Consider the following 13,535-nt stretch of genomic DNA (forward strand, 5'->3'; position numbering starts at 1 on the left):
TTGATCATGTATGCATTCTAGTCAATAGTAGTGCTGCATTCCACTGGTTTCTGATTGTTTTTTCCATAAGAAAAAGGTGTTTATACATTTATGATTCTTTAAATGGTTATGGGGTTAAACATACCAATGCAGTAACAAGTTTGGTTCAAAAAATATCTAGAATGATACATTTGTTCCTAGTTGCTACTGATTATTATGCTTTAAGGAAAGAGGTTGATTGGAATACATATGTGCATTATGCTGGAAGGCCAGTTGGTGATCCGTTGGTATATGGTAATCGTGAAAAACATCCCCAACAACGCGACAATTCAACGTAAGTATAATGTGTCTTTTTTGTGGTTGATTATAATATGTATTGTACTAATTATGTTGATTGGGTAATATTTTATAGGGATTGTGGTCTGTATACCTGTGCTTTTGCTGAATATGTGTGCCGTGGAGATAGGAACGTATCTATGTCGGGTTTAAATGCTAAAAATCTTCGGTTGAGATTTGGAGCATTACTGTGGGAATATGGAAAGATGAAAATTGATACTGAATCTGTTAGTGAAGATGAAGCTTCTAAGCAAGGTGGTTGGTCAAATTGGAGGGTCAAGGAGTAAAAAGTGTCATTTCTTAAGACAGAATTTCATGAATGTTTTATGATTTTGAATCTCTTTTGTAATTTTGGATAGTACTTTAGTTGCGTTTATGGTATTGAGTTCGTTGGATATTGTCTTTATTCTATGATTATGCATTTATTTGGTTGTTTTTTTGGTTAAATTTTGTGATAAATTTTTAGTGTGTGTTTGGTTTGTACATGTATGAGTTTGGTATAAATTTAGGCATAAATTGGATTTTATCATTATTGAAAAATTATACTAAATGTTTGTATATGATCGATTGGATTTATTTCAAAGTTGCAGGTTGGTATACATACCAATGTGTTTACCCAGTTTTGTGTTTTTTTTCTTTCATATGTAAACAATTTTTTTTTCTTTAACAGAGTGTGTTTTTTTTTGTTTCAATGTTAACCAAAATTGTAGTCATAAGCCATTTATTGAGATATCAAAGTATCTTACCAAAAATTTAACCATTTAATGATCTTAAAAAAAACAGTCAAAGAAATACCAAAGTATTTTATCAATATTTTAACCATTTAATAAACTTAAAAAAAACAGTCAAAGATTATATACCCTTAAATCAATTTTTAAAATTTATGATTTTATCAGGTTACCATCAATAAATGTAGGAAATATTTTTCATATTATTATTTACACCAATTCACATACTTAAAATACACTAAAATATGTACCATATTTCTATTTACGAGGTTCTAATTATATACCATAGATAGTCAAACTTGTAGTTTTTTACACCACTAATTACACCAAATAATTTATTAATGCACTCATTTTAATATACGTATGTTCATATGTAAGATAATATACCATAATCATTATGACATTTGGTTTTTATATATACCATCATTTATACCAAGCTATGTACCAGTTATAACAAGAGTAAACCAAACTAATATACTAACATTTAATACTTTTCAGTTTATTGTTTTAGGTTAGTGTAAACTGCAAACAGTTGTTTTACTATATACACTATTATTATGATACTTTATTTTTATCATAAATTTGTTCCTATTTACCATAATTTTACCAAGAATTTAGCTTATTTACCATATCAAATCAACAGCAAAATATCATCCAATAAGTTCATTTTTTATCAATATTTCTGGATATGTGACAACACGTAATCCAAAAGAGTTCATGATATCTACTATATACAACCATTTATAACAACTATGTATTCAAAAATATGAATAGATAACAAAAAGTAATCAACTTTGAAATAAGGTAATGAAATTTAAAACAGTACATCTAATAAAAGTAATATAGTTCAACTGTATAACTGCAAAGTAAAAATAACAACAAAAATACCACAAAGCTAATTATCATGAGTTTTTTTTGGGCAAGTCTTCTTGTTATGCCAAACTATACCACATTCACTACAGTTTACTTTCCTCTTCTTCCCCTCTCCTTCGGTGAATCCCTTTTTGCGATCATTTTTGGAGGTCTGCCTGGTTGCTTTCTTGTAATTGGTGGTAATACTACCTCTTCCAAGACATGTGATGGAACATCCCAAGTGCTTTCGCAAGGCAAGGGTTCAATTGGTATTGCATATGTATCTTGATAATTCTTATTACTATAATAAGCTGAACAATAATCATCGCGATGTTTATTCCTATGTCTGATTGCTGCAAGTGCATGACTACAAGGGATCTCATCATGTTGAAATCTGCCACAACTACACATTCGTGTATTCAGACATACTCCTTTTTACTGGTGAATGTGCGCGTGACCATTTCTCATAATTTGCTTTTTGTAGATAAGCACGGTATTTTGGATTAATTTGATCCATCCTTTTCATCAATTCATCAAACTCTTGAACAGTGTAAGCTTTTGCTAAACTGAAGAATAATGTTCTAACCTCTTCTGTATCTCTGTATGTTTTCTTTAGTAAATTGGTCCATAGATGGTATATGCATGCGTAATGTCTGAATTCGGGATAAATAGCTGCAGTAGCATTCCTAATGCTCTTATTTCTATCAGAAACAAAGCACATATCTTCCCTTTCACCGAATGCATTTTTAAAATTCTCAAAGAACCATAACCATGAATCATCATTTTCTGAATCAACTATTCCGTATGCAAGCGGCAAGATGTGACCTATACAACAAATATCTTCAAAATAAATACAACATATATTGATTATATATAAAACAAATCAATCTAGTTGCAGTAATGGTATAAACAGTACCTCCTGGATCTAATGTGCTAGCTATCAACATTGTGCCTTCGTATGTTGATTTTAAATGTGTACCATCCACGACTACTATTGGTCGACAATACTCCCAGCCTCTTATACTTGCATCAAGTGCTGTAAATGAATATAAAAAATGTATTTTCATCTGTTTTTTATAATTCACAATTGTCCCTGGATATGTCTTCTCCAATATATATAGATTATGTTGGAATTTTTCCATATGATTCGGCAGGGTCACCTCTTAACGTCTGGAAAGCTTTTTTTTTACCTCTCCATGCTTGCATGTATGTCAATGAAATACCATGTATCCTTAGCATGTCTGCTTGTATGTCTGTTGGTGTGTAAACGGTCTTCAGATCGACATACTTTTCAACCAACATTGCCCCAAGCACACCACTTGTTGATTGTCGCTTTGATTGAATCCGGTCCTTCAATGGACAAGAATGTGTATCATAGAATTTCCTCACTTTGAATAACTTTGAATTATTCAAACACGAGGATTTAAAAATCCATGAACAGTTTTCTGTAGCACACTTTAGATAGTAACTGCAAAAACTCATGCATATTAATACATGGTAAGTTGTTAAAAATTTATTGATAATTTTTAAAATCAACATATATAATAACTCACCAGGTAGGACTTGATCTTTTTGCAATGAAACAAAACTCTCTTAGAAATGCATATCGCTTCATAACTTCCGATATAGTTTGCTTGTTTATATAAACTTGATCCTCGGCCACCAAATAGTGTTGAGAATTTGAAATTATTTCAGTTCCTTCAGATTCTTCAATATAATCTTCCAAAATTGGATCCATGTTAGTCAAACATAGTGTGTTGGATCCCAAAATATGTTGACGTGTTGTTTGGACATTTGTTTGGTACTCAATGGATTCCATAGCTTTGTCCACACATGTCACACATAAAGGATATTTTGAAAAGAAATCTGAATTGCATCTCTTTTGATCTAAATAAACTTGCACTCCCGTATCGTTATGTATCTTCATTGGTGGAGATAGACCACTCACGAAATACCTTAGTTCCAAATGATAAATTGTTGTGTCCACTCCCAATTGTGAAGATATAGCTGTAAGCAAGCCTTCGTATTTGGTGGTTGGATCATACATAACTGTAATTAAGCATTCGTATTTGGTGGTTGGATCATACATAACTCCTTCAATATTGTAATCCACGTAATTGCTTGTTTAAAATAACCAATTCTTCGTTACTATTAAAAGGAACTTTCAAAATTACTTACTACAATAATCAACTTATTTAGATTTGTTTTTACATTGATTTTCGTTGGTATATAAGCCATTTATTGAAATACCAAAGCATTTTACCAAAATTTTTAACCATTTAATGATCTTAAAAAATAGTCAAGAAATACCAAAGTATTTTATCAATATTTTAACCATGTAATAAACGTAAAAAAATAGTCAAAGATTACATACCCTTAAACCAATTTTTAAAATTTATGATTTTATCAGGTTACCATCAATAAATGTACGAACTATTTTTCACATTATTATTTACACCAATTCACATACTTAAAATACACTAAAATATGTACCATATTTTTATTTATGAGGTTCTACTTATATACCATAGATCGTCAAACTTGTAGTTTTTTACACCACCAATTACACCAAATTATTTATTACTACACTCATTTAATATACGTATGTTCATATGTAAGATAATATAAATTTGACCAAACAATACACCAAAACATGCATCAGGCTATTTGTTTGGTGTCAGTTATTAGCGACAATTATACCAGATCACATACCTAAACAAATACAGAAATACATATTGCAAACTTATTGATATAAAATATTTGCTACCATACCGCACACATCATACCAACTAAACCTAAACTTTAACAAAAAACAAATTTGACACATCAGTGTACAACAAAATCATATGAAGTTGTTGAAATTACACCAAAATTACGACGATCCCGAACATCAACCAAATTGTATGAATTAATTTACACCAAAGTACAAAATAGATATTTGTTAAAAATCAAATTCAACCACGTAATAAAAAATCATGAGAATTATTTTTTATATAATTACCTGATGAGTACCATTGCCCGTTGTGTTGAATTAGAATTGAGAAATTATTGGTATGCATTTTTTTCAATAGTCGTTCTTTGGCCGATTTTTTTAAGTCAGAGAAAGGAGTTATGTTTTGGTAGGAAACCTCTATTTATGGGAGATAATATATAGCATATTTGAATTAAATTAGGGGAAGGTAAAATTATTGGAGAAATTTTATGGGAATTGGGATAAGCATGGCTGATTTTGGAAAATTCTTTTTTTTTTAAATTTAAATTCTACTTTTGAAAAAAAAAGAATTGTTGTATAATTGAAAAAAAAAGTATTGCTATGTTGGTGTAAATACAGTTGTTAATTTGTATACTTAAAAAATCCGCCCATAAAAGAATCCACATTCAATAAGAAACAACTAAGCTGCATGGTCATTTAATTTAAGTTGGTCAGATTCAGAATTTGTTGATAAATAGCTCAATATGGAAATTCACAATGTGTTCACAAGTTTTTCCTTTCATTTTTTAAAAGAAAATAGTATCATTGTATTATCGAACACCATACTCAAAAATCAAAACATGGCATCAGGTGTAGAATTTAGTTAGTTCATTCAAAGTACAAAAGACAAAGGGCGTCTAACTACTACTCGTGAACAAAAATTAATTCAGGAGACTCACATCCATTTTACAATCATGAAAGAACCATAATAGATTTGATTTAAGAGTAATCACAATTTTATATAGGTTCACCTACTTTTTGGCTTGTGAAGGAAGAGCAAATGAATCAAAAATTGGATAACTTCGTCGTTGTCTTGCAAGGTTGGGCAGATCATTAGCTAGTTGACTCTGTTTCTTGTACACCTGCATAATCTGGACTTGACTTCCCATTCCAGCAACATTTTAGCTTTCAGCACAACTGAATACAATGTCCAATGAGGAAGAGCTTCATTTTCATTCTTCTAAACGTAATATATGATGATATGAATGGGAAATCATTAAGCATTAACAGTTTCAAAAAAATATTTTAACATAGTTTAAAAATAAAAACGAACAAACATGCAAGCATTAAAATAGACAAAACAAATACAAAAACATAATACAAATGTTAGGTGAAGGAAAACTTGAATTTGTCCAATCCATTAATGTGAAAAGAGTCAATATATAACTCATTAACCTGCTAATTGAATCAAAACCTACTAATAGTCTTTGGCCAACTGACTCTACACCAATTCTCTCTTTGTAGTACTCTTTTATTTCCAGCATCAAGACAGGTCTTTTTTAGGTGATCCGTACATTGTTTTGCGAGAGATCGATGAATAGTCTTAGCTCTCCATTTGACTTATATCACCCTACAAATCTCGACTTTATTACCCATGGTACGTTGTACCTAAATGTAGTTTTTGCTTAGCTATGAAGCTAATTGTAGTTTAAATGTAAAGGCATTCCTAATTAAGAATGTCCAAAGTTGAAAGAAGAAGATATTGATATATAAATAAGAAAAAGTAAACTTGAAAAAAAAATTGTACATGCATGTATACCACATACAACATAGCGAGACAAAAAATGAATGGGCTTAAGTTTTCAATATCTATATTACTGAAATTGGAAGACCAGAAGAACAAAGGAGCTTCGAGGAGACAATGGTGAAGAAATAGGTAAGCCTAACTACCGCCAATACAAATTGGACTTCTTGATAACTCAACAATCACTTTTGCAATTAGATTGCAAACACTAAATCTACTCCAATATAGTTGCTCTATAAGAAACCTACACAAGCAACCTTCTACAAAGAGCTTTAAGGTCACGGTCACACAACAATAAAAATAAAGCCCATACCTTCCAAAGGTTTGAGTGACACAACAAATATCATGTAACATCTCGCAACTAGAAAGAACTAGAAAGAAGTTTAAAATCTGGAAATAGTTATTTTGGAAAGTATAAGGAAATCTGGAAATTTTCAAATAAGTTAAAGTTGAGTTTTTGGTCAACTTCAAATGGCCATAACTACTAGCTCAGGATGATTTAGGTGTATTTTCAGATATGGTTGGGAAGATCTTGGAATGGTCTTTCCAACACCACCAAGTTTGCGCGATTCTGAGTTCGTATAAGCAAGTTATGCCCTTTGGAAGTTGGGCTGTTGGATTAAGGAAACGTCCAATCCGGGATTTTAAAGGGTAATTTAGTCTTTTCACTACCCTATTATTTTAGTCTGATTTTAGGAGTTTAATAAGGGTCAAGACTGAACTTAGTCAGTTTTAGAAAATTAGAATTTTCACGCTAGGACTAAGGAGAAAGGAGAAGAGAAAAGAGGAAGAAGAAAAGGGCAATTCATCAAGAACGTTGGTGATTTCGCCAACGATTTGCTTCAATAAGGTATGTGAGGCTCTCATAACATTGGGATCGTTCTCCCACGTGCCAAACATACTTATTTCAGTTTGGATTCGTCCTAAAAGCATTTGAACATTGATGATCTTGATACCTATTCTTGAAATCATATATTGTTCTTGAATTTGACTGAGTTGGGAAGTTTCTGAATTTGCTACGTCGCATCATAAGGTCGTTTCGAGTTAGGTTCTTAGGTACATTTGCTAAGTATCTATATCTAAAAGCAATTTAAGAAAAAGAATCGAGTTTGGGTGAATTGGGGCTGGAAAACGAAGAAAAAATTTCGTCGGACGAAATTTGAAGGTGGACGCGCTCTTGGTCCCATATTTTGAAAATTTCTACTTCGCGTCGCGGAGCTGACATGAGGTGTTCTGCCTCAAAAGAAGTTTTCGGAACCAAAATTTAATTATGAATCCGCATCGCGGACCCACCTTCGTATTTTGATTTTCGGTCTTTTCTCATGTTTAGCTATCTAAAATCATTCCTAAACAACATGAGATCTTTCCAGTCACAAAACTTAATCCTTGAATCCATAATTCAATTCAAGGATCAGTTAAGAGTCAAGTCAAGAGCAGTTAAGTTCAAAGTCAAGAGAAGTCAAGATTCAAGTTAAGATAAGTTCTTAAAGTTTATAAAAGTCTTTCACAAATGTTTTAACTTTGTTTTAAGACTTAAGTTTTGAGTTCAGTAAAGAGTAAAATTAAAGTTCTTTTCTTCAAGAAAGTATATGGGGACTATGTATTCCCAAAGAGATTTAAAAAATGTTTTTCACATTTTAAATAAGAGCGGAAACTGAGATTTCCAAAGAGCCTTCGAGCTAGTTTTCAGAAAAGAGTAATAGCTTTCTAAATGAAGCAAGCAGGGAAACTGGAATTTCCAAGATAGCCTTTGAACTAAGATTTTGAGCAATTATCTCAAATCAGCAGAAAGAAATATGTTTTGAAAAAACATAAGAGCCAGTATACTTTTGGGAATAGTATTGAGCACTGAATTGGGGGAGCGTTCAAAGAACCCACATCCCCCATAGAACCATGTAGCCACCATGGTAGAAGAGGTTCATACTTTTTAGATGAATCATTTTCAAATTAGACTAGTGGATCCATTAGGCAGTTCAGGTTCTATACTTTTGGCCGGGTATAGGATGCTCTAGCAGCGTGAGGTCGATTGTTGTATCATCACTATATCTCTTATGTGATGGTTGTTGGTTAGAGAAACTCCCACATAAGTTATTGTATTTTTATATACATCAGTTTATTGTATTTTTTACATACATCTCAGAGTTTTATGTATCTTTGCATAAACACAGAGTTGACAGCATGTTTTTAAACAACTTTTTATTTATATTGCACTTGCCTTAAATTGCTTTATATTGAAATGAGTTTAGTTATGTTGAGTTGAGAAGAGCCAAGGCAAGTGTTTCTCCCTTTCAAGCCTATGTTATTTTAGCATTTCAACTCGCATACTCGTACATTCAATGCACTGATGCCAGTTGGTCTGCATCGTCTTATGATGCAGACACAGGCAACTAGGATCGGCATTTCAGCGCACCGTTGATCCAGTGAGCAGTTCAGAGTTAGTCGGTGAGCCTCCTTGCATTCCGGAGGATCTATTTTCATTGCTTTCTAGTTTAGTCCATTAGGATGTTGTGGGGTTTGTCCCAACATCCATCTCAGTTGTTTTAGAGGCTTCATAGACTGACAGTCAGTTAGTTATTTCAGTTGTCTTTACTTTTCATTGCTTATTTTAAAGACTTGAGTTTGCCTAAATGGCCAGTTGAATGTTCATTTATAACATTCTAGTTTTTTCATAAATATTTATATGATGAGTTAAATATTCCACTGAGTTAAGTAAGCTAGGCCAAGGATTCGCTTGGGGCCAGCAATGGTCTTTGAGTGCCAGTCCCACCCAGGGTGTAGGGTCGGGGCATGGCAAACTTAGTATCAGAGCCCAGAGTTCAAGAGTCCTAGGGAGTCTATGAAGCCGTGTATATAGAGTCCTAGTTATCGGTGAGAAGTGCGCCACATCTATAATTAGAAGACTACAACATTTAGGAACTATCTCACTTCTTTCACACTCTTTTCGTGCGTTAAGAGTTTATCTCTAAACAGTTTCCCTCTAGTTCGTGCTTGCGCATGTTTTCAGATAACCATGCCTCCACGAAGAGCAGTCAGAGGTCGTCCAACTAGGAGGAATGTTGAAGAGCAAGAGTTACCTAATGCACCTGAAGTGCAACCGTAAGGAGAGGTCTCTAATGCTGAGTTTAAAGAGGCTATAATGATGCTTAGCCAAGTTGTGACTAATCAGGTTGGGCAGCAGAGAGGAGCTCGGCAAGAAGAGGCCAACACATCAAGGATTCGTGAGTTCTTGAGGATGAATCCCCCAAGTTTCACTGGTTCGAGCACTGCAGAGGACCCAGAGAATTTCATTGAAGAACTGAAAAAGGTGTTCGATGTGATGCATGTTGTTGATACTGCGAGAGTTGAGCTAGTTGCATATCAGATGAAGAATGTTGCTAGGACCTGGTTTGATCAGTGGAAAGGGGGTAGAGTTGAGGATGCACCACATGCGAGTTGGGCCTGTTTTGAAGAGGCTTTCGTGGGGCGTTTCTTTCCCCGAGAACTGAAATAGGCTAAGGTACGTGAGTTTCTCATACTAAACCAGGATTCTTTGAATGTGCATGAGTATGGGATGAAGTTCACCCAACTGTCTCGCTATACTCCTGAAATGGTGGCCGACATGAGGAGTAGGATGAGTTTATTTGTTGCTGGTTTGGGTCGCCTGTCAAGCAAGGAGGGCCGGGCAGCAATGCTTATTGGGGACATGGACATTTCGAGGTTGATGGTCTATGTGCAGCAGGTAGAGGAAGAGAAGTTGAGGGATAGAGAGGAGTTCAAGAACAAGAGGGCTAAGACAAGGAATGAGTCTGGGCAGCAGAAAAGTAATACCAATAGGTCATCCTTCCAACAGAAACAGAAGGGACCTGCTCCATCATCTGCTAGTGCACCTGCACCTAAGAATAAGAGTGAGTACTATGGCAAAAAGTCCAGAGTTAAACCTACCTATTCACAGGGTAGTGTGGCGCATGGGGGTAGTAAGCCTCCTACCTGCGCCAAGTGTGGTAGGAACCATTCAGGTATTTATCGTGAAGGCTCCACTGGTTGTTTCAAGTGTGGTCAGAGTGGACATTTCATGCGAGAGTGTCCAAAGAACAAGCAGGGAAATGGTAATGGGGGCAACAGAGCCCAGTCTTCTTCAGTTGCTCCACCAGACAGAGCTGCACCTAGAGGAGCTACTTCCGGTACTAGCTGAGGAACAAACTGCTTATATACTATCACTAGTCGCCAAGAGCAAGAGGATTCACCAGATGTTTTCACTGGTATGATTCAAGTCTTTGACTTTACTATTTATGCTTTGCTAGACCCAGGAGCGAGTTTGTCTTTTGTAACTCCTTATGTTGCTATGAATTTTGATGTTATTCCTGAGCAACTTAGTGAACCATTTTAGTGTTTCCACACATGTTGGTGAATCTATTCTAGCAGAGAGAGTCTATCGTAATTGTCCCATTTTCGTCAATCACAAGAGTACCATGGCTGATTTAATTGAGTTAGACATGGTAGACTTTGATGTCATTCTTGGTATGGACTAGCTTCATGCCTGTTATGCCTCAGTTGATTGTAGAACTCGAGTAGTCAAGTTTCAGTTTCCAAATAAGCCAGTCTTAGAGTGGAAAAACAGTTCAGTAGTGCCTAAGGGTCGTTTCATTTCGCACCTTAAGGAAAGAAAGTTAGTTTTTAAGGGGTGTGTCTATCACTTAGTCAGAGTTAATGACTCACGTGTTAAGGTACCTCATATTCAGTCAGTTCCAGTAGTAAAAGAGTTTCCAGAATTCTTTCCTGATGATCATCCTGGAGTCCCTCCTGAGAGAGAGAGATTTTGGTATAGATTTTATTCCAGATACTCGTCCTATCTCTATTCCGCCATAGAGAATGGAACCAACTGAGTTGAAAGAGCAGTTGAAAGATCTTTTAGATAAGGGCTTTATTCGACCAAGTGTCTCACCTTGGGGCGCTCCAGTCTTGCTTGTGAGAAAGAAAGATAGTTCCATTAGGATGTGTATAGATTACCGTCAAATGAACAAGGTTACCATCAAGAATAAGTATCCTCTTCTAAGGATAGATGATTTATTTGATCAACTTCAGGGTGCCACCTGTTTTTCGAAAATTGACCTCAGATCAGGTTACCGTCAGTTGAAAGTTAGGGAATGCGACATTCCAAAGACAACATTTAGGACTAGATATGGCCATTTTGAATTCTTGGTCACGTCCTTTGGGTTGACCAATGCACCACAACGTTCATGGACCTTATGAATAGAGTCTTCAAACCTTATTTAGATATGTTTGTTATCGTCTTCATTGATGACATACTAATCTATTCAAGGAATGAAGAAGATCATGCTAATCATCTCAGAATAGTTCTTCAGACTTTGAAAGATAAAGAGTTGTATGCTAAGTTCTCTAAGTGTGAGTTTTGGCTTGAGTCTGTGACATTCGTAGGTCATATTGTGTCTGGAGAGGGAATTAAAGTTGATACTCAGAAAATTGAGGCAGTGCAAAATTGGCCTAGACCCACATCTCCAACTGATATTAGGAGTTTCTTGGGTTTAGCTGGCTATTATAGAAGGTTTGTAGAGGGGTTCTCGTCTATTTCGTCTCATTTGACGAAGTTGACTAAAAAAACAGTGAAATTTTAATGGTTTGAAGCTTGTGAGAAAAGCTTTCGGGAATTGAAGAAGAGGTTGACTACTGCCTCAATGTTAACCTTACCAGAAGGTACTCAAGGTTTTGTAGTGTATTGTGATGCATCTAGAGTTGGTTTGGGTTGTGTCCTAATGCAGAATGGCAAGGTGATAGCTTATGCCTCCAGACAGTTGAAAGTTCATGAGAAGAACTACCCAACCCATGACCTAGAGTTGGCTACTGTAGTATTCGCTTTGAAGATATGGCGTCATTACTTGTATGGTGTGCATGTTGATGTATTCACTGATCAGAAGAGTCTTCAATATGTGTTCACCCAGAAAGAGCTTAATCTCAGACAAAGGAGGTGGTCAGAATTACTCAAGAATTATGACATGAGTATTCTTTATCAACCAGGTAAGGCTAATGTTGTTGTTGATGCCTTGAGTAAGTTGTCTATAGGTAGTACTGCCCATGTTGATGAAGAAAAGAGAGAATTAGCGAAAGATGTGCATAGACTTGCACGCTTAGGAGTCCGACTGATGGATTCCACAGAAGGAGGAATAGTGGTGACGAATGGGGGTGAATCATCACTAGTGTCAGAGGTAAAGGAAAAACAAGACCAAGACCCCATTTTGCTTGACTTGAAGGCAAATGTTCAAAAGCAGAGAGTATTAGCTTTTGAACAAGGGGGAGATGGTGTGTTAAAATATCAAGGTAGATTGTGCGTACCAATGGTGGATGAACTCCAAGAGAGGATCATGGAGGAAGCTCATAGATCCAGATATTCCATTCATCTGGGTTCCACAAAGATGTATCGCGATTTGAGAGAAGTGTATTAGTGGAATGGCATGAAGAAGGGCATTGCAGAGTTTGTTGCTAAGTGTCCAAATTACCAACAAGTGAAAATAGAGCACCAAAGGCCCGGTGGTTTGTCTCAAAATATAGAACTTCCGGAATGTAAATGGGAGATGATAAATATGGATTTCATCACAGGGTTACCAAGGTCTCGCAGGCAGCATGATTCTATTTGGGTGATTGTCGATAGAATGACGAAATCAACCCACTTTTTACCGGTAAACACTACCCATTCAGCAGAGGATTATGCCAGGTCATAAATTCAGGAGGTGGTAAGATTTCATGGGGTCCCAGTCTCCATTATTTCAGATAGAGGTGCACAATTCTGGAAATCTTTTCAGAAAGGTTTGGGTTCAAGGGTAAACTTGAGTACTGCCTTTCATCCTCAAACAGATGGGCAAGCAGAGCATACTATTCATACGTTAGAAGATATGTTGAGGGCATGTGTGATTGATTTCAAAGGTAATTGGGATGATCACCTACCTTTAATTGAGTTTGTTTACAACAACAGTTACCACTCTAGCATCCAAATGGCTCCATATGAAGCTCTTTATAGGAGAAGATGCACATCTCCTATTGGATGGTTTGAAGTTGGTGAAGCAGGGTTGATAGGACCAGATTTAGTTCACTAAGCTATGGAGAAGGTGAAAGTGTTTCAAGAGAGGTTGAAAACGGCACAGAGTCGTCAAAA

General features: G+C 35.4%; 1 long non-coding RNA gene across 1 annotated transcript; it reads left to right on the forward strand.

The window, feature by feature from the left end:
* The first annotated feature begins 774 nt into the window (after nt 1–774).
* LOC107059260 (uncharacterized) lies at nt 775–13,316 on the forward strand. Its single transcript, XR_001472565.1, has 3 exons — nt 775–795; nt 12,708–12,710; nt 13,307–13,316. It is a non-coding gene; the product is annotated as an uncharacterized lncRNA (long non-coding RNA).
* Nucleotides 13,317–13,535: the final 219 nt, after the last annotated feature.

This window comes from Solanum tuberosum, unplaced genomic scaffold (genome assembly GCF_000226075.1).
Source record: "Solanum tuberosum cultivar DM 1-3 516 R44 unplaced genomic scaffold, SolTub_3.0 scf01085, whole genome shotgun sequence".
Classification (NCBI taxonomy): Eukaryota; Viridiplantae; Streptophyta; class Magnoliopsida; order Solanales; family Solanaceae; genus Solanum; species Solanum tuberosum.